The following is a 21940-nucleotide window of genomic DNA, read 5'->3' as shown; positions in this document are numbered from 1 at the left end:
AACTGAACTCATGTTTTGTTGTCAATTTGTTACGCATGTTTAAATAAAACATTTAGTGTTGTCAATGATATTCAATAGACTATTTCCTTTATCGCCTTCCCTCTGCCCAAGTGGTGGAAGGTAGTAAGGATAACTATCAGTTCCAGCTACATCTAGAAGTCTCTACCAACTAAGAGCTCTATACATAAAGGAACTGTAACATATGTTTCAATCAAGCAGAATCAATAAAATGCTCCTTTCTTTCAATCTGTTGTAGCAGCTCTTTGTTGTTCTAATATATATATTTCATTTTTTTTTATCAAACATACCAAATTAAAATACTTGAACATAGCAAAATTGCAACATGACCTAAAACCATTGAACATTCAAACATTGTAACATATTACATACCCAATAGTATCATTCAAAAATCAAAATTCAAATAGAAATCCAAGTCCCCATTCCAGTGGCAACATGGTTGTAGAGTGGCGGAGGTGGGGGTACTTGGGTATGCGAGTACTCGATATAGGGACGTCTCGAGGATGGGTACTTCGAGGTTTAGGAGGGGGGTGTGAGTCCCCGTGTAACACTTAATATTTGTGTGTGTGTGTGCATATAAAAGGAGGATATGATGCTAGAAATAAACCATATTTCTCTGAACTACACGCGTATATAGATATACGTATATTTATAGGTGTGACTTTAGATATAATAAATAGCATGATGGAATCATTTAAAAATTTTATATATATATATATATATATATATATGTTTTCAATGGAGCTCTTTAATAAATCTAACTTGTATCTCTCCATGAGAGGCAACCATGTACACTTGGAGCCACCTTTTCTTTTAAATTATGTGACCTTGCAACCGATGGTCTTGAAAAGAAACTACCATTTTGAGTCGCAGCTCGCTTGAGCCTAAAGATGATTATAAACATTTCATGTCTGACTTCAGACGGTATTCTCTTTCTCTTATCCAGAGCATAATACATCTTGGTTCAAACGCTGGTCTTCCCAAATCATTTTAGCATTCCATTCACAACAAGAGTTGGCTTTGAGCCGTATGGAGGAAGCATCAATCTAATTCCATGAGAGACTTTCGTTCAGGTTAAGTTCAATATCTATGCACCCGATCTTTATGATTTTAAAATAATGCAACAAATTTTATGTTCAGTACGTATGCACTCGAATCTTTATGATTCTAAATCATTGCAATAGATTTTAGGTTCAATATCTATGCACTCGACTTTTATGATTTATGCAACAACTTCTATGATCAATGTCTATGTACTTGATTCATGTTATTGTCGATGCACAGAATGAGTAATTATCACTGAGATCAAACCTCTTTCCTCTTTGTCTTACATATATGATCTTTGTCTTTTGCTTTACCACGAGTGTTGAGGCAAATAGCTTTGGTTCAGAAAATTGCACTAATCTCATAAGACCATACACATGTATATATACATGTTGATATGTAGAATATCGATATGTATATATACATGAGTACCATCTGATGTTTTAATGAAGATTGCAGCATTCATAACTGTCGATGCATATTATTCTTAAAGTAATATCTCAAATGTGAATTTTGGAAACAATCGTATTTATACTGATTGTTATCAATTCCAAATAGACAGTTAATTCTTAAATGGAATTAATTCTTGTTATGACTAATAATCGAGTGCGACCATTCCACCGATTAGGCACATCGGTGAATGGACATGTCTCCAAATGGAAGCATGCCCATTCACCCATGTACCTGTCCTCGTCATATATAATGTATATGCCGCTCAATGTTGCAACATAGTAATTGATTAATGTGTGCAAATCAAAGGCATCTCAACTGCCGATCTCGAATAATATTTATCATCATTTTGCATTGAGTTTTATATATACTATACAGCACTTGTATACTTCATTGGCATTGACTGTACCTGCACGAAATATACACAATTCAGCAGTGAAAAGGAAATCTGTAAGTGAAGTTTACATGGTGTCAGAGATTGGCTAACAAAAGATCATACTAAGTTTATTGAATCAGATTTTTACTTTGAGACAAACAATTTTCTCCCTCCAAAATGACAAACACAATGAGATTCAAATATCACCTTGGAAGTGTTGATAACTTTGAATTCTTGGAAACTTCGAGTAATGATGTTCTTAAAAGAAAACAAACAGGAATCATTTGTAAAGAAGGACAAGGAAGAACCTAAAGATGATCCTAAAAAATCAGAATGGATTGAAAAAAGTGAAAAGGCAATGAAGATAATTGTTGATATTGTTCAAGACGACATAGTACCTATTGTGGCAAAACATAACACAGCTTATCATACGTTTCGAGCTCGTGAAAATGCATTTATAATCAATAATACTGGTAGAAAACTTGCTCTTAAAAGGCAGATGAATAGTATAAACATGAATAAAGGAGAAACTATAAATGCTTTCTATATGAGAATCATGGACTTAAGAGATCAATTATCTGCACTTGGTTATGAGATTGAAAATCAAGAGTTATCCTTGATAGCATTAGAAGGACTTTCAAACTCATGGGAATCCTTTGTACAAGGCATAAGTGCTAGGTCTAAAATCCGTAAAATGGATCATTTAAGATCAAATTGTCTTCAAGAAGAATCGAGATTAATGATCAAGGGAAAACACAAAACCCTAGATGAAGATGTTCAAGTTCTTAATACAAATGCTTATAAGAAATGAAAGAAGGAAAAAAAAATTTCATGGAAAAGGACAAACCAAACAGAAGAAAGATTTGTCCAAAATCCAATGCTTCAAATGTGATCTATATGGGCATTATGCAATAAATTGTCCCGATAAATCTAAACCTCAAGCATCTTTTGCAAAATCTGAGAAGTCTAATTAAGGAAATGAACATGAGAAATATGCTTTCTATTCTGCATTATCCAGCCAAATATCAACTAAAAGGAATACATGGATAGTTTACAGCGGGTCTTCAAGACACATCACTAGATATTAGGATAACCTAGAAAGCATGGAAATAGAAACAAATGAAGTTACAATTGGTGATGACTCTGCATACTCAATAAAAGGAATTGGGACCTGCACCACAAAATTGAAATATGGAAATTCTATTCAACTTTCTGGTGTTCTCTATGTACCAAGTATTAAGAGGAATTTAATATCTATATCCGCTCTTGAAGATGATGGTTATAAAATTGCTTTCATGGAAGGGAAAGTACTAGAATGGCCTAAAAATTCAACCAATAAAGGGGCTCTAACAATAGGAGTACAACAAGGGCTCCTATATGAGCTATGTGTTAAGACAAACCTTGCACTTGTACATGAGACCTTTAATTCAAATGAAATATGGCACTAAAGACTAGGTCATATCAACTTTCATGCCCTAACTTCAATGGAGAGGATGGTAACTGGAATGCCCAAGTTAAAACATATTCACAATGAATCATGTAAAGGTTGTGCTTTAGGGAAAAACACTAAAAAGCCATTTCCCCATAGTTTGAGCAAAACTAAAGAAGTGTTGGAACTAGTACATTCTGATCTATGTGGGCCCATGTCTATACCATCTATAGGAGGATACTTGTACTATTTGATATTTGTTGATGACTTCTCAAGGAAGACATGGATATACTTCCTTAAATGCAAAGAATCTGAAAAAATTCTCTCTAAATTTAAAGAATTCAAAACTATCACTGAAAACGCCTCTAGTAAAAACATTAAAATTCTGAGAACAGCTAATGGGAAGGAGTACACTTTAGAAATATTTAAAGAGTTCTGCAAACTAACTGGGATTAAGAGGGAGTTCACAGTCCCTTACAATCCTCAAGAAAATGGGGTTGCTGAAAGAAAGAACAGAACTATTGTAGAAGTTGCTTGGGCCATGATTTTTTATCAAAACTTGAGTATATCTTTTTAGGCTGAAGTAGCCAACACAGCAGTCTATATTCAGAATAGATGTCCTCACTCACATTTGGACAATAAGACTCCTGAAGAAGCATTTTCTGGAAAGAAACCTGACATCAGCCACCTAAGGATATTTGGATGTCCTGTATATGTGCATGTACCTAAGGAGAAAAGGACTAAGAACCTTTTGGAAGAAAGGGCATTCTCATTGGTTTTAGTGAAACAGTAAAAAGATAAAGAGTCTACATTCCTGGACAGAAACAAATAGAACTAAGTAGAGATGTCATCTTTGAGAAAGACATTGCTTTCAAAAGAGCCAAAACCACCGTGAACTAGATACATTTAATGTATCTCAAGAAGAGACTCCTGCTCTTGAGATTCAAAGGGAATTTCCTGAAGAGACTACAACTGAAATTGAAATCCTTCCAGAGACTCAAGAGTCTTGACCACTAAAAAAGGCCACTTTGGGCAAGGTAAATAATACAGGAAGGAGATGGATTTGCAACCCCTTTAGGAACCTTCCAAGATAGCAAGAGACATAGAAAATTGACATATGATGCTTTCATATGTGAGAGCTTGAATTTTGAGCCTTCTAGCACTTCTAAAGCACTTAAACATCAAGCTTGGAAAGACACCATGGTGGAAGAATACCATTCTATACTGAAAAATGATGTTTGGAACATAGCTCTAAGACCTAAGGAAAAATCTATTGTCTTCAAAATGGCTCTTCAAAGTCAAGTATGTTGCAGATGGCAGCATTGCACAACATAAAGCTCGTTTTGTGGCTAAAGGTTTTCCTCAAAAGGAAGGAATTGATTTTGAAGAGATTTTTGCACCAATTGCCAAGTACACTTCTGTTAGAGCTGTAATAGCCATTGCAGCAGCCAAAAGTTGGAAAATCCATCAAATGGATGTAAAAATTGCTTTTTTTAATGGAAAGATGGAGGAAGAAGTATACCTGGAACAGCCAGAGGATTTGTAACTCTTGATGCTGCTTCTTCTGTGTGTAAATTGAAGAAGGCTCTATATGAACTTAAACAGGCTCCCCCAGCCTGGTATGAAAGGATTGATAAATATCTCTTTTGTCTTGGATTCACCAAGAACGTGGCTGATCCAAATCTCTACTTCAAAGTAACTAAAGGTGATATGTTAATTCTAATTCTTTATGTTGATGATCTTCTAATTACAAAGGAAGAACACCTTATTGATCAATGTACGAAAGATTTGGCTTCTGAATTCGAAATGAAAGATTTAGGAATTCTCCATTACTTTCTTGGTTTGGAAGTATGTCAAAAGTCTGGTAATATTTTTCTACATCAAAAGAAGTACACTATTGACATTTTGAAAAAATTTGGAATGTGGGACTGTTGACCCATGTCAACACCTATGGAAACCAATCTTCACAAGCTAAAGGAAGCAAGTGTTGAATCCAAACTAGTTGATCTCACCTTATATAGACAGATAATTGGGTCCTTGATGTATCTTGTAAATACTCGACCTGATATCTACTATGCAGTGAATGCATTAAGTCAGTTCATGTGTGAACCTCATGAGATTCATCTTATAGCTCTAAAGCACATATTGAGGTATCTTCATGGTACTATTCGATATGAACTCAAATATGAGAATACCAACTTGGAATTTCATGGATATACTGATTCTGATTAGGCCGGAAGTGTAAAAAATCGGAAAAGCATATCAGGATGTTGCTTCAGTTTAGGATTAGCCATGATCTCTTGGATATGCAGAAAGCAAGCTTCTGTTGCTCAAAGTTCTATTGAGGCAGAGTATATTGCAGCAGCGATAGGATCTTGAGAAGCAGTGTGGCTTTGAAAAACTTGTTTGGAGAACCTTTGAAACCTACTACAATTCATTGTGATAATCAAAGATGTATTAAGTTATCTGTGACTCCAGTATTTCATAATAGATCCAAGCACATAGAGATTCCTTACCACTATGTGAGAGACATGGTGGAAAGAAGAACTATTCAATTAGAATATATTAATATAGGTGATCAAACTGCTGACATTCTCACCAAGGCTCTCCCTAAAGTGAAAGTTGATCATTTCATAAAGAAACTTGGCTTGATTGAAATGTAAGTTTATTAGATTGAGTCTCAACCCTGTAAAATTTGTTTAATTAATTAAAGATGTTTAAAGTGTAAATTCTTTCGTCATATATGTGACTCTATGACTCATGGGCCTACCCTATGTTCATTATTTAAGGAGATAATCTTTTATAATGGAATGTTGATTCTGATAATATAAGGTGACGACTTTATTATTATTAGATTACTATCATGATGAATATAATGCGACTTGATATTCAAAGAAAGATCATGTTAGTTAAAAGAGAGCATATTGATGGATATCATGTGACTTGCTATCTATTGAAGATCAATATGTTCAAATTCATGATGGATATTATGTGACTTAATATCTATGAATATACCATGAACTAGTATGGTGTATATCATGTGACTTGATATATTTATACTCCCCATAACTGAAAAGAATATCATGAGACTTGATTTTCTTATATATATCTAAAGGATATTACTTCTTATAATGAGAATATTCATATGCAATTTGTCTTCCCTAGCTAAGAGGGAGTGTTGAGACAAATAGCTTTGGTTCAAAAAATTGAACTGATCTCATAAGACCATACACATGTATATATCAGAGTAACGAGAATCACCCAAAAATCGCCTGAATTGGTGATTCAACGATTAGATTCAGCGATTATATTCTTTTGGAGTCAGAAATCGCCATCGCCGATTTCATCAGGTGAATCGCCTGAATCGCCGATTTGGGCGATTCATCCAAAAAATTGCATGAATCGCCTGATAAAATCGGCATGAATCGCCCGCGGCCAGTAAAGTATAGAGTTGTAAAATTAAAAAACATTACTTGTTTTTTCTACTTTGTTTTTTACCTATTCTCTTTGTTATAACCCTAAAGGGCCTTCTATTTGTTTAACATGAGTAGAAGAGAGAAAAAGTGTGAGAGAAGAAGAGAAAAGAAAAGACATAGGTTTCTAACCGGCAAGAAGAAAGAGCACAAAAGAAATCAGCAATCCATTTGGGGAGGCCATCAATTGCATTGGGAGCATTAAGGAGCCAATCTCAACACTCTTCAACTCATTTGCAAGAGGTAAGTGCTCTTTTTTATTTTGCATGTTAGTGTATTATGCATTTTTTGTTAAATTTTTATAGTTTTCAAGATTTTTAGTTTAGATCTTGAATGTTCTTTATTTTTACTAAGTTGCAAACTAGGGTTTGTTGTTTTGTAGCTTTTATTAGTTTCAAATCTTTGATATTTTACATATAAAATTTTATTGCAGCAGCCTTTGCTTTCATTTTTCGCAAATTTGCAATGGGTAGAAAAGATGAATGTTGGAAATATAACGAAGAGTTTCCTGGAAGAACCAAATATCTAACAAAATGTATTTTTTGTAAAAAAAAGATAACTTCTGGAGGTATTTATAGATTGAAATACCAAATTGCTGCTATACTTGGACACGATGTTACAATTTGCACTCACCAAACTCCTGAGGCAAAACGCACTTGCTTAATGGCATTAGAAAAAATTGAAAAAGACAAAGCCAATAAGAAAATGCAACTTGAAGGGTTAAGGGGTATTGGCTCCCATGTTCCCGCATCCACATCTGCATCTACATCAGCTTCTGCATCCGTAGGTTGTGTTAGAGAGGGTTCTTCTATGCCTCCTTTTTATCCTAGTTCTTCTGCTCGTGCTAGTGCTAGTGCTAGTGCTAGTCGGTCACATACTGAGACAGAGTCCCACACCAACCTATTGCAGCCTAGAGTGCGATAAAACAGAATGGATAGTTACTTTGTGCCCCGCACTACTCCTGGTTCCCAACCCACACTTGAGGGCATGGGTTTGAACAAGGAGATTCATGATGCTGCCAGAAAGGAGATATGCAAATTTTGGTACTTTTGCAACATTCCATTTATTGCAGCCAGGTAATTGATTCTCTTTCGTTGTTTTCTTTAAAGTTAAAATTAAAAGTAAAAGTAAAACTTTAATTATATCTACTTGTTTTATAATTTGAGTCTTTGACATCTAAATTTTTATTTGTGATAGGGCTCCTTATTGGCAAAACATGATAGATGCAGTTGCTATTTGTGCTCCGGGTTTTAAAGCCCCAACTAAGGCTGAGTTGAGTGGATACCTCTTGGATGAGATGGTAGAGGACATGAGGGCTGAGCTCGAGGAGAACCGAAAGGAGTGGATTGCAAAAGGTTGCATCATCATGACTAATGGTTGGACAGATAAGAGGAATAGAACACTCCTCAATTTTCTTGTATCTTGTGGAGGTGATTGATCATTCTACTTTCCTACATACATAATTGTAAATTTTGATTTGTTGAATGCTAATTTGTTGATGATCCATTCAATTTTAATATTCTAATTCGTTGTTTTGTTACTTGTAGGATATACCATGTTCATCAAATCCATTGATACTTCCGCACATGCAAAAACTTATGTGAGGCTATTGAGGAAGTCATAGCAGACGTGGGAGAACAAAATGTGATCCAGGTGGTGACGGATAATGCAGCAAGTTATGTTGCTGCAAGTAAACTTTTAACTTTTCAAGTTTTGAAAATAAATTTATTTGAATTTTGAAATTTGAATTTCTAATTGACTTAAAATTGTTGTAGGTAAACTTTTGATGGAGAGGCACCCCACTATATTTTGGTCCCCTTGTGCGGCACACTGCATTGACCTCATGTTGGAGGAAATTGGCAAACTTGAGTTTGTCATGTCATGTGTGGAAAGGGCAAAAAACATATGCAAATTCATTTATAATCATTCATTTGTCCTTAGCACAATGAGGAAGTACACAGAAGGCAAGGAGTTAGCTCGCCTAGGTATCACAAGGTTTGCCTCGAATTTCATCACCTTGCAGTGCTTGTTGACATCAAGGGATGAATTGAGGAGCATGTTTGTTGGGCGGGAGTGGATTTCCTCTTCCTATGCTACGACCACTGCAGGGAGGGATGTGGCGAATTGCATATTTGATGAGGATGGTTTTTGGAAACCCGCTAAAGAAATCCTGCAGGTAAATTTATTGCAATTTAACATTTAGTATTTTACTTTTACTTTAAGTTATATTATTTTATATTTGAGTTTTGACTCAAATTTTTTGTTTTACTTTATATGTAGGTCATTGAGCCCCTTGTAGCTTTGCTATGAACTACTAATGGGGAGAAGCCCTCTATGGGCTACATTTATGAGGGCATGGATAGGGCCAAGGAGGCCATCAGAGCCCAATATGTAGGAGTGCAGGAGATGGTAGAATCAGCGCCATCGACCCATCCATGTAGCAGCTTACTTTCTAAATCCGGCATATCGTTTCCGTCCTAAGTTCAAGGCGGATGCGGAAGTTCTCACTGGCTTATACACAATGATTCAGAGGTTGAGTAGCGATGAAGATAGCGTTGCTGCGATTGTTGAGCTAGACCAGTTCAACAATAAAGAGGGGCCACTTTTCTCTGGCAGGATGGCCATAAATGCTTAGACAACACTATAGCCAGGTAAAAATTAAATAATATGTTCAATGTTCATGAATCTAGATTCTAAACTTAAAGTTGATTATGTAATTTTAGAGTTAACTTGTAATTTGTAAATGAGACTAATTGTTTCTATTTTCAATTTTTCCCTTATTGCAAATAGATGGTGGCAAATGTTTGGGGCCACAACCCCAAAACTTCAAAAAATTGTCATTTGTATTCTGAGTCAGCCAAGCAGCGCTTTTGGATGTGAGCGCAGTTGGTCCATGTTCGAGCACATCCATTCGAAGAGGAGAAACAGGTTGACAGTGCAGAAGTTGAATAATATTGTCTTTGTTCATTACAACCTCCATCTTAGGATCAGACAGATTTTGGGCACTGACTCCTCTCCGATCATTCTGGAGGAGATTGATCCAGAATCAGAGTGGCTCACAGAGGTTGTGGATCTAGTCTTCACTGAGGAAGACCGTGTGTGGGTTGACCAAATAGATATAGAGGCTGAGGCAGCTAGAGCACATTCTTCAGCCATTGGTAGATGCACACGTGCACACACAAGCACAGGCCCTAGCGACATTCATGAGCCCATCTTACATGCGGGAGATATGGCTCGGCAGTCCTCTAGGACCTACATTAGACGCCTTGCTACTAGGCAGATTGGATACTCAGAGGCTGAGGCTGAGGCTACAGCCGAGCTTCAGGATCATGTTGAGGATGATGATGATGACTGAGTCTGAGGCTTGAGCTAGAGCCTTGTTTTTATATTTTGTTTACAGATATTGATACTGAATCATTGATAGACATATGTTTCAAACTTTCATGGATCTTCATCTTAGATTCTTACATACATTTATGATTTGATGTCTTATGGATCATCTTACATACATTCTATGATTTAAATCATTATGATCATTTGATTTCTATTTACTTCAGCTAGCCTACAATTTACATTTTAGATAACATAGTTACATATGTGATGGATTTTATGTTCCATGTTTATGTATGTTAAGTTTTAACTTCTATTTGATGATGTTATAGTGTGTTTAAGTTATATTCAATAAAGGGTGCATGAAATAAGTTTTAAATTGTTAAAATCTTTAAATTTAAAGGGTTTTTTCAAATTTGCCGATTCATCGCCGATTCATTGCCGATTCACGATTCGATTCGACCTTGCCGATTCCGATTCAATTTCGATTCTTGTTACTTTGATATATATACACATGTCGATATGTAGAATATCGATATGTATATGTACATGAGTACCATCTAATGTTTTAATGAAGATCGCAGCATTCAGAACTGTCGATGTATATTATTGTTAAAGTGATATCTCAAATTTGAATTTAGGAAACAATCGTATTTATACTGATTGTTATCAATTGCAAATAGACTTAGTTAAGTCTTAAATGGAATTAGTTCTTGTTATGACTAATAATCGGGAGTGACCATTCCACCGATCAGGCACATCGATGAATGGACATGTCTCCAAATGGAGACATGCCCATTCACCCATGTACCCGTCCTCATCATATATAATGTATATGCCGCTCGATATTGCAACATAGTAATTGATTAATGTGTGCAGATCGAAGGCATCTCAAACACCGATATTGAATAATATTTATCATCATTTTGCATTGAGTTTTATATATAATGTACAACACTTGTGTACTTCATTGGCATTGACTGTACCTACAGGAAATATACATAATTCAGCAGTGAAAAGGAAATCTATAAGTAAACTTTACAACAAGTTCTATTCTAAAGTGTGGTATTGAAATATCAAACCGGCATGTTGCTAGAACTGAAATTACATCTTTACATAAGTTTGTTACTTGCGCTGTACCCACCAATGGATAGGAATCCATGATTAACCAAGATGATCTAAATCAAAACGAGAATTACTTTCTCCAAGGACTCACCCTAGCTGGAGTAGGCAATGAAAGGGGGTGAAGAGGAAGGAATTCTTGCAAGGGAAAGTAACAAAAATCAGAACTTCAATATATAAACATGGTAAACTATATAATGATTTCCAAAAGAACATCCAAGTTAGCTCATAATTGTCCAAGTATACTCAGTTGTCAAGTCGAGTGGTGGAATTAAGTACCAAGATGCTCAGTGGCTGGACAATGTGTTCCATGTCTGTTTCAGGGTAAGAAGGGCCTTTCTCATTAGAGATTGCGTGGGGATAAGTCAAGGTCCATGGTTGGGAGGAAAAGCCCCTCACAATGTTTCCCCTCTCCACAAGATGCCAAGACATGCACCAAACAGACATAAGTTATGCATTCAAACGTTTGTTGATAACACATATTTTACTTTTATCATGTTTATACGAGTAGAAGATATGATGGATTGATTTATATCATTGATTTAGTTATTCCTTTGATGAAAGCAACTTTTCTCATCAATGTAATTGGTAACCACTTAAATCGATTGATCTTCCAACTGAACATGAAATATATCTATATGCAAGAGATAGGTTTATCTGATGGATTGTTATTTCTATCTTTCATTTATGTGAATAATGAATGAGTGTACCTTCTAACTATATCTTATTGCCATAGTTAACAATAGAAAGAAAAGGGATGATACAGTGGTATTTGATGCCCTAAATGATATAGTGGTAGTTGATGGTATTTGTCATTTCGATGAGGTGGTATAGCTATTTGTACCTGAGCGATATAGATGGACTAATTTGGGTTTTGCAAAAGCATCCCTAGATAAATTTCGGTTTTGAATTCTACGGTATGTAGATTTTAAATTCCTTGTTAAATTCATTAATTGTGTCTTCAATTGTTAGTTATGAAATTTCTGTTTAACTGATTGTAACCATTAATCTCATTCACATGAACATAATTGTTATAACTATCTTCCTATGAATATGAAGTATTAACTATATTTCTTTGATATGATAAGTTGTTCGTTAAGACCCGAAAAAAGTGGATGTTACAGCTAAGTCAAAAGGTCCGATTTCGAGTTCATGTTCATGTTCAACAACTATAAAATTCGGATGAAGTTCGCCAAGGGTAAAAAGTTCAGAAAAAATTCAACATTTAATTTTCCTTATATAAATTTAATTTTTTATATATAATAATAAATTGATTAAATTATAAAAATAGCTTAACATTGTTAGATGAAATTGAAATAAATTAATTAATTTAATTATTTATTAAAATAAAATAATATTACTTTAAATTTGAAACTTTATATATATATATATATATATATATATATATATATATTAGTTTTACAATTTTAGTTTTACAATTGATAAATTAAAATTATAGAAAATAGATTAATGTAAACATTACAATAAAATTTAAAGATCATTATAATGTAAACATATTTAAAGTTTTGATTGTTTATTTAATTAATATATAAATTAGAAAAGTGTTAATTATAGTATATGAAAAAATAATAATTCCCCCAAATGTATATTAAGTAATAAATATATATTAAATAATGTGTTTTAATGTGTTATTTATTACTTCATATACATTTGCAAGACTTTAAAAAACTTTGTGGACTTATATTATGGACTCTCATTTTGACCGTTCACCATGTTGTAAAAGGATTTGCGTTGCAGGGAACAATCCAGACACCTAGTACACAATCTCTCTGTGCTTTCATCCAGCCCTTTAACCAATCTACTAAAGGTTTGTACCCTCAGAGATTCAATTAATGGAAAGCATCAAACAAATTCATACCAAATCCAATATCATCTAAATATGCTTAAATACAACACAAAATCCGATTATAAAGATCTCTAGGAAGATCTAAAGATTAGGCCAACATTAACAACTCGAAAACTTTATTAAATTAGTAAATAAATATTATTTCCATAATTAAATTAAAGGAATAAGCTCTCATAGAATCTAGGGGATGGAAAGGAGGTTTTGTTTTGGGAAGACTTTTAGGGTGGTTATCAGCCCCTTATTCGTTATCCTTCCCTTCTGAAACCCAAATCTTATTTGGTAGAGAGATGGGGAACAAAGGTGAAGGACTACGTGATTTTTGGAGAACATGGATTGCATTGGAAGTGGGGAAATCTTGATGTTGAACTGTTGAAGACATTCCCTTAGAAGAGAAATTTCTTCTTTAGTCAATTTTACAATCCAGAGTGATCTCCTTTAAGGGAGGGGATGATAAACTCATATGAAATGGGAACAAAAATGGAGAGTACAGCTCAAAATGGGCTCTTTGTATCTTGAATTTCTTCAAGGATTCTCTCCATCTCCTTTCCCTCTCTATCAGTGTTGGGATAAGTTTTGCCTTCCCCAAGATATTTCTCATGGATTGTCCTTCATCAAATGGCCCTTGCAGCAGAAAGGCTTTAAAAGTTTTGTATTCAAGGGCCTAACAAATGTCCACTATGTCAATCTGATGAGGAATCTGCAGACCACCTCTTTCTTAACTGCCCTTACTCAAGGTCATGTTGGCATTAGCTATGTTCGCAACTGGGAGTTACGTTGGCTTTTCCAAATTCAATGAGTATGTTGACTTCTTGGCCTCTGGTAAGAACAGATAGTATATATCATAGCCTTTGGATTATGTCTCCTTCCATAATTCTATGGAAACTAGGGAAGGAGAGGAACAGTAGAATCTTCCAAGATAAGCAGCTGCTTGTTGATTAATTAAAGCAAAAGATTGAAGTCTCTATCATTGAATTAACTAACAACAGATTGCTTAATTCTGTTCCCAAACACGCTAAGATGACTCATTGGGATGAAAGGATGAGAGGTAGATGGATTGGTCTGAAAATTTCTCCCTTTCTAGGTGATGGAGGGACTCTAGGTAAATTAAAGAGATTAGAATGTGTTTGGTGGGCTCCATAGGATGGCTAATTCAAGCTCAATTTCGATTGAAACTCTAAAGAAAATCTGGGTCAAGCAGGTATAGGGTGTTACATGAAATGTCACTTCTTGTAGTAGTTGTGTTGTAAGAGATTACTTAAACTTCACTGTCTCCAATGCCAATCAAATTCTATGAAATGGCTGATAGGAATGTGAGGATGTATTGATTATAGTTGATCTTTGGTAAAATATTATATTCTTTTAGCTATGGCCCTGCGGTCTGATAATTTATTTAAGAAAACTTAGTCAGAATGTTTTCCACAGTTTGTTGTGGTAATTGATGTAATAATTTTACTATGTAACTTGAATACTATTGCTAGAAGCAGTAAGTGCTATAGTAAATGTCATATCTGATTTACATTCCTTCGTTGGTGTGACCCTTAGATGTCTCCAATTTACACTATACTCAAGTGCATGACAACGTTAATGATACTTTGTTCTAGATAGAATAAAATCTTCTATGAATAAATAAGGAAGAAGGGACAGTATTTGATGTTGATTCGATGTACTACTGTAGATGCCTCCTTACTGTGTATCTGTCTGACCAACTTCAATAAGGAATAAGAAATCCATGTTCACGTCTTTGCCTTCTCTGTTGAAACTTGTATGCTGCTTTGTATTTCCTTATTTCTATCCACGTCTTCTTAAATATTGCATGATTGTGATTCTATCTGCTCTGCCCCTTTGTGTTGTCTACTTACACCTTTATGTCTCTGATTTGGTATTTTCCTTTCTTTTGCAATTACTCTATTCTATTATATTGGGTGTTCGTATGAATGACAAACAATGCCCTTGGGTGCTACTTTATTTTCTTTCGATATGTTCCTGATTGATGGTCCCCTACCCTATGGATTTCTTCTCCCATATATATCGTACTTATAGGAGAGAATAGACGTGCCTCTTATTCAAACCCCTTTGTCATTGCAATTGGTTTGTCTGATTCTTAGACAATGCATAACTTAATATTTATCATTGTTGCCAATCAATTTAACATTGACGATGCCAACTATATCAGTTTGTCGTTCATGTATATTGATGGGTAGACATTTTTCTTTGGTAGGTTATTATCAATTCAAATGATATCTAATTATCATAATCTTCAATATCTGGAATAATTAGCAATAGTAGTTTAGGATTATAATATTGGATAATTATGATGTCTATTCCAACATTATGTCTTGTTCGGAGTAATGTCGAGACAAAGGTTATTGATTTGAATCAAATCTGTATCCACATATTTTACTGCTTCCTACAGTATCTGATTTTCATGTCATTAGTCAGCTTAGTATCATCCTATTTCATTATATCTATATATAATAATTTACATATATATTATTATAATATTATAATTATTTATTTAGCTTATTTATTTTATTTTTATATTATTTAATTATTTGACTATTTATTATTTAATTATTATTTAAATGATATCCGCGAAGTGGGGATATCACAGTCCATCCCACCTGAAATTGCTTGTCCTCAAGCAGTCCAAACTCTTAATGTCATCCTGAAACATAAATTTTATTTCGAAGTTAGAACAACAATATAAATTTACTAATTCTGAAAAATCATAATATTATATTTAAGATACTGAGAATAAGAAAGCAACTTATCTTGATATATTGTTGTATTCTCATGCTTCTTGTTATATGTTGTTTTGCCCTAGATGACTCCCGGAGAGTAATCCTTTAATCTTTGGTAGAGACTGTACTCTTTGACTGTTTTTTCTTGGGACACATTTGCCCAGGTTCAAACCATGTTCCTAGAAATCGATCCCTGCAAGTATTTTTGGTGTATTGGACCCGAACCAGGTACTGGTTCGAACCGAGACCTGGTCCGAAAGGCAAACCGAAAGGCAAAGTGATGAACCAGGGTAACTAAGGTCGAATTTCAGATATAATGAAATGATCCTCCACAATGAATGCAGGTTGACTAATTTTTCTATTGTATTTGACACCAATGCCAAAGGGAGAGATTGTTAAACTACTTCGTCATTGATGTCAAATCAGACTGTAATATTCACTTTGAATCATTTTTATGGTTGAATGTTGTTCAGATTATATCACTATTTCAAATGACACAAAACATAAGCTCAATTGAAATTGAGGGATACCTTATGTTTTGTTGTTTGGATCTCTGCAAGCAGAATAGTTGATTTGCAGACCATGTTCAGATTCTTAACAGAACAGTGGTTTTCTTTTTGAACAGAAATACACAAGCATCTCTTTGAATATGCTCGTGTTTAATATTGCTTCTATTTTAGATTATGTCGATCCATGTTTCACTTCAGATCAAATGAACAGAAAGAAAGAAGTTTATCATCAACAGTGATCAAGATTTTTGGCTGTCAGCAAATAAAAAGGTCATTTTGCAGACTAGAATAACATTCATTAAATGAATTTTTCAAGATTAAAAAAAATTGATAAAAAGATATCATGCACAGACACAGATGGCACGTGTCTCTGATTAAGACATGGATAGCACAGGGCTTTGGTTGACTTCTTGTCAATGTTCATAACTTCATAGGTATGCAGATGAAAAAATATCATTTAGTAAATCATTCTCCATCATGTTTAGTCAGATTTTGAATAGAATTCTTGGCTGTGAAGATGGTTTTCATACATTATATTATTGATCAATGAATTTCTTCAGATTGATAATGCAGATCATTGGTTACAATAAATACACATATAAACTTTGCCTAAGAATTTGATAGTTTAAAAGATTGCCTTCTGCTATCATTAACACTTATAAAAGGTCACAATGGCAGGAGGCTCGGTTGCTAAGATTAAAAGCCATGATGAAAAGGAGGTTGGGCGGCAGTTGACAGTTGTGATTATTTTTTGCGATAACTTCTGAACTGATGGCAGTTAGTGACTCATCTGATGCATATATTTATGCATTCATTCATTTGATTAAAGATAGATATGTGTAAGTGAAAAGTACAGTGCTTGGGAATCTAAAGATATCTCATAAAACAGAGTTAAAGTGTGAAAAGTTCAACGAAATTGTGAAGAAGTTTTCAATAATAACAATCTTTTGTCACCATAGATGATGATAAGAAAAGTATTTTTGGAATTCTGAAATACTGTGAAAGGCATGTTTGCTGATACAGCATTGAGGAGATAAGATAAGATAAATTTATTAATGTCCAACAAGAGAGCAACAAAAGGGTCTAATGGACGGAAAGCTTACAATAGAGGAGACAGAGCACAAAGGGAACACCAAACAGTATCTGGGAAAGAGCAAGCAAAGAACAAGAAAGCGAGCTGAAGAGAAAGAGGGCAAAGAACGCCAAGACTAAGGGCCTATCCTCCGCAAAAAAAAATCTCACACAGACATGTACGGACTAAGACTGCCAAGGGCACTAGTATGTCGCTGAGAACGTTGGAGTAGTAACCCTATCGAAAGGAACCACACAGGGTCCTGGTCTATCTCTGAGTACCACTAGAGGAGTGACATTGTCGAGTGGACCTGATGTAGGATCTAACAGCTCTGGAGTGATAGGTGGTATAAGGGTCAAGCGGTCATTTCTTACCCCGAGTGGGAAGCAAGGGTGAGAAGAAAGTCATGATAAGCTGATCAGAGGCCTCATGTTGAGGAAAAAGTAACTGTAGAGTGTGGTCACAAAGCTGCAATGTCTTCTGTAGGTAAAGCACAAGGCATCTCTGATCCAGGTAACTGAAAAAGGTGGAGAGGAAATGACACTCTCTAAACAAACAATAGAACCTCCCTCTAATCTCATAATAGATGGGACACCGAAATAATGAAGTAGATCTTCATTTCGGCCTCAATCAAAGAACATAACCGACAAATCCAATCATCTCTATCAATGTGATGATCAATCTATAGATCCGGAGTCTATGAGAACCAACACGGAAGGAACCTAAGGAGATACGCAAGGTATGGCACCAACACTAAAAAAGATAGCCAAAGCATGCGATGATACCATCCTGAATATCTAGAAAGTGCTCCGCATAAAAGGCCATCCGCGGACAAAGCCCCCCAGAGGTTTCCAATAGGTTGCGACAATGTAGCATTTGTATGTCCAATATAACATGTTTGTTCAACTCCTGCCAAGGGCGGAGAAGGTGAGCAAGAGCTTCCATAGACAATTGAAATGGGGGCAGCGGTCAATCTCAATTCCCACAAATCTCAATAGGGTGGTGGCCTGAGCATACCAACAACGGGCTCTGGTGGTAGTGTCTAAGCTAGCAATAGCAGTGGAGGAGCAATAGGCCAAATAGGGGTATTGGTCACAACTATCGACAGAATCCACAAAAAAACAAAGACGGTGGAGATACCAGATCAAGTCAAAGATAGCACCAAGCTTGAAGGTATTTGCACCCAACTCAGCAAGGATAATACTGTGCAGGGTGGACCGATGAAATCTAATGATACGTCGTAGAAAAAGCGTCTGAACCCACTCAATTGAGGCCCAATCAGAGTCAAGATGGGAGCAACCCCACACCATAGAACCATAGAGCATGGTAGGTCTGACTAAAGAGTCCAAGAGGGACAACTTAGAAGAAGTATCCTAAAAGTAATGTCTAAAGCTTTGCCTCTCTAACATAGCAAGGAAACCTAGCCCTTTGCAAATCTTGGGTTGGATTGTAGACCTCAAACTGAAGCGGGGTCCACAAAACTTGACCCCAAGATACACATAAGATGAGGCCCTTGAGTTTTGATTTCAATCCACAACTGCTCTATGTCTCCCATTGAGTTTCGATTTCAATACAAGACTGCCTTATTCTTCCATTCGATGTCTCTTCTCTGCATCCATGAGTTGCTCTTCTGATGAGGCCTCTTCCTAAAAAGATCCTTCCTACCTCTCTCCTTAAGTATTCAAGCTTGCCCTCTATGGATAGAGGCATCTATTGGATTAAAGATTATAATTATGATTGATTAGTGTTCTTATTCACCTAATAGTTATTTACTGTACAGGGTAAAAGGATACTTATCGCTTGTAGTACAGTAAGATATAACACAGAACCTAAGTTGTCGATTCGGGTTCAAGGACGGATTCAGGTTCGGGGTTCGGGTTCGTGAGTTGGAGCAAATTTTTCTTTCCCCATTTGGGTTCATGAGTATATATATATAAGAAACTCGCATAGTTGTAAAACTAACTTACTAAATCATTTCATAGTATGAATATATCAATGTTACTTGATTATTGATCAATGCCAAATGTCAAAGATAAACATTAAATACTCACTCATTAATCTATGTTAATGTTGTAAATAAAATTATACATTGAACTACTAAAATGCAAAATGGAATTACAAAACATAGACTACTTCATCAAATTGATAGATAATATATTATAATTTAATAAAGTTTGAAACATGGTGATAAATCATAAATGACTCAATGACAAATGTTTAAACATAGTTTATCGATGATCATAGACTCATAGTATCAAAGATGCAAATGCCCTTCAAGGGTCAAATGGGTCATCAATATATGAGGGATCAATGGCTTCATCCTCATCTATATCATTTTCCTCATCATTGGAACCCAAACCGGTCCCACTAGCCCCAAATGCAACCACATCCTCCTCAACATCTAGCAAGGCAATTCTAGATATATCTTGGACAGTCATATCCAAGTCAGAAGTCTCGAAAAGTACATCCCACAACTTCTCTAGTCCCTTCTTATATCCTGGATCCTTGTGTGATAGGAGGCACCAATTGTTGTGAATAAATACCAAGTCCTCTGCTTTCTTCGAACCCAACTGGTTACGCTTCACTGAGTGGATAAAGGAGTATGTACTCCAATTCCGCTCAGCAGTAAAAGAGCTTGCAACCTAGAGAAACCACCAACACAATTTTTTAAAAACTAGAAATTGTAATTTTACAATACAATAGGAATTTAAGAGTGCTAATTCGACAAGCTAAGTGGCCATAAGAAAAGGAAAAAAAACTTAAATACATACTTGTAACAAGACCTTAATGGCAAGAGGTTGGAGGTACATGTAACTTTGCCCATATAAGTACCATCCAATGGCATCCATTCTACTTTGGTCATTGATTGCATCAAGGTCTGCATTTTTGCCTGAGACAAAATCTACAAACTCTCTCCTAACATTTGATGCCACATCAAGATCACTAAAGATCCTGCTAAATGCCCTCTTATACCCAATAGCAACTTCAGGATCTCTATATGGTGCCACTCTACCAAGAATAGAAAATATCTCACTGCTATAATATTTGGGAGAAAGTGCATATGCCATGAGATGTAAAGGTGCAGTCATCTTATTCCAACGATGTAGAACAATTTTCTTCACCTTATTGTACAAGGTATCCTCAGAATCCTACTCTCTCCTCTGAATGACCTAGGATGTAAAATGATGTACTTGTAACTTATCTTGATGTAGTGTTTATAACTTAATTAAAATATAAAATAAAAATCTCTCAATAAACAAGGATAAAGTATTGTATAAAAATTTTAACTTACCAATTTCATTCTTTCTAGCATGGAGTCCATGGCATCATATATGTCCCTCAAACAAGGCTCATCAATGTCGACATACCAAAGCATAGACATGATGGGCTCGGTGAATTCTAATGCATATTCCACCCTATTCCAAAAATCATCACTCAAGATCATATCTTTTACAGTTTTAGCCCTTTCTGTATCGGCTTGCTTCCATCCACCCCATTTGTTTTTTATTAAGTAAAATAGGTTTTACAGGGATCCTGACACCCGAAAGTATTACAGCATATCAAAAAATAGAAGTATTCAATAAAGTCTAGGGTAAACGAAGCAGCTTAACAAAAGCCAACTGTAAAACCGGCCCGCAGCTAGGAACAAAAAGCCAGTAAAACTAGATCAAAAAAGAACCAGCTACACTAGGAAAGAAAAACAACCTAACTATCAATTCTCTTTATCAAGAACCTGCAGTGTGATATCCCCAATCTTAGAGGTCAAATAACACAATGATTAATATAATATTTAAATAATAAAATCAATTATTACTATAATAATATTTAATATTAATAAATGAATATAATTGCCAAATAAATATTAATATTGTTACATAATTATATTATTTGTTGTTAAATCAATACAATATAATATATTATTAATATAATACTATATTAAACATTTATCTGTCTAATAATATATTAAATAAGTGTTATTATAATATTAAAACAAATGAATATTATGTAATAAACATTACAATTATAAAAATAATAATTAAAATAATCTACGTTATGTAAATATATTGTAACTACGTTTAAAGAGATGCAAATTACTCATAAATAAGCAGATATATAATGCACAACATGGTGACGATTCAGTTGGAAATCAAAAACAGAGCCTACGTGATCATTAATAACAGCTATCCATATATTAAAGAAAACTTGTCCGATCGTCACTGCCGTGGAAAAGATGTAATGCATGTTGAAGTTCACTAAATCAATAATATAGATTTAGTAGATGAATGGATGCAATTTGGTGACGAGATGCAACCCCTCATATCATGACTATCCATGACATATTAAAGAGAAATCATTCACTCCTCAAAGGTAGGGAGGAAAATACAGGGCGGACGGAAGATTACTAAGAGTGCACATTAGATAAAAACATCGCCAATCTGCTAAAAGCGAACAATCCAACGAAGGAAAGATAGGTGAATAGATTATCTCAGATGTGGGGATTGATCAATT

The 21940-nt window shown here is 34.9% G+C and overlaps 1 protein-coding gene across 2 annotated transcripts in view; it reads right to left on the bottom strand.

The window, feature by feature from the left end:
- FTSHI1 (FtsH extracellular protease family) overlaps window positions 1-21940 on the bottom strand; it is a 189419-nt gene that overhangs the window by 7590 nt on the left and 159889 nt on the right. The gene's annotated exons all lie outside the window — the stretch shown is intronic.

The sequence above is a fragment of the Cupressus sempervirens genome, chromosome 5, assembly GCF_028749045.1.
Source record: "Cupressus sempervirens isolate cs-2001-9-10 chromosome 5, ASM2874904v1, whole genome shotgun sequence".
In the NCBI taxonomy this organism is placed as follows: Eukaryota; Viridiplantae; Streptophyta; class Pinopsida; order Cupressales; family Cupressaceae; genus Cupressus; species Cupressus sempervirens.
The sequence above is the reverse complement of the archived record's forward strand: the minus strand, read 5'-3'. Positions and strand labels throughout refer to the sequence as shown.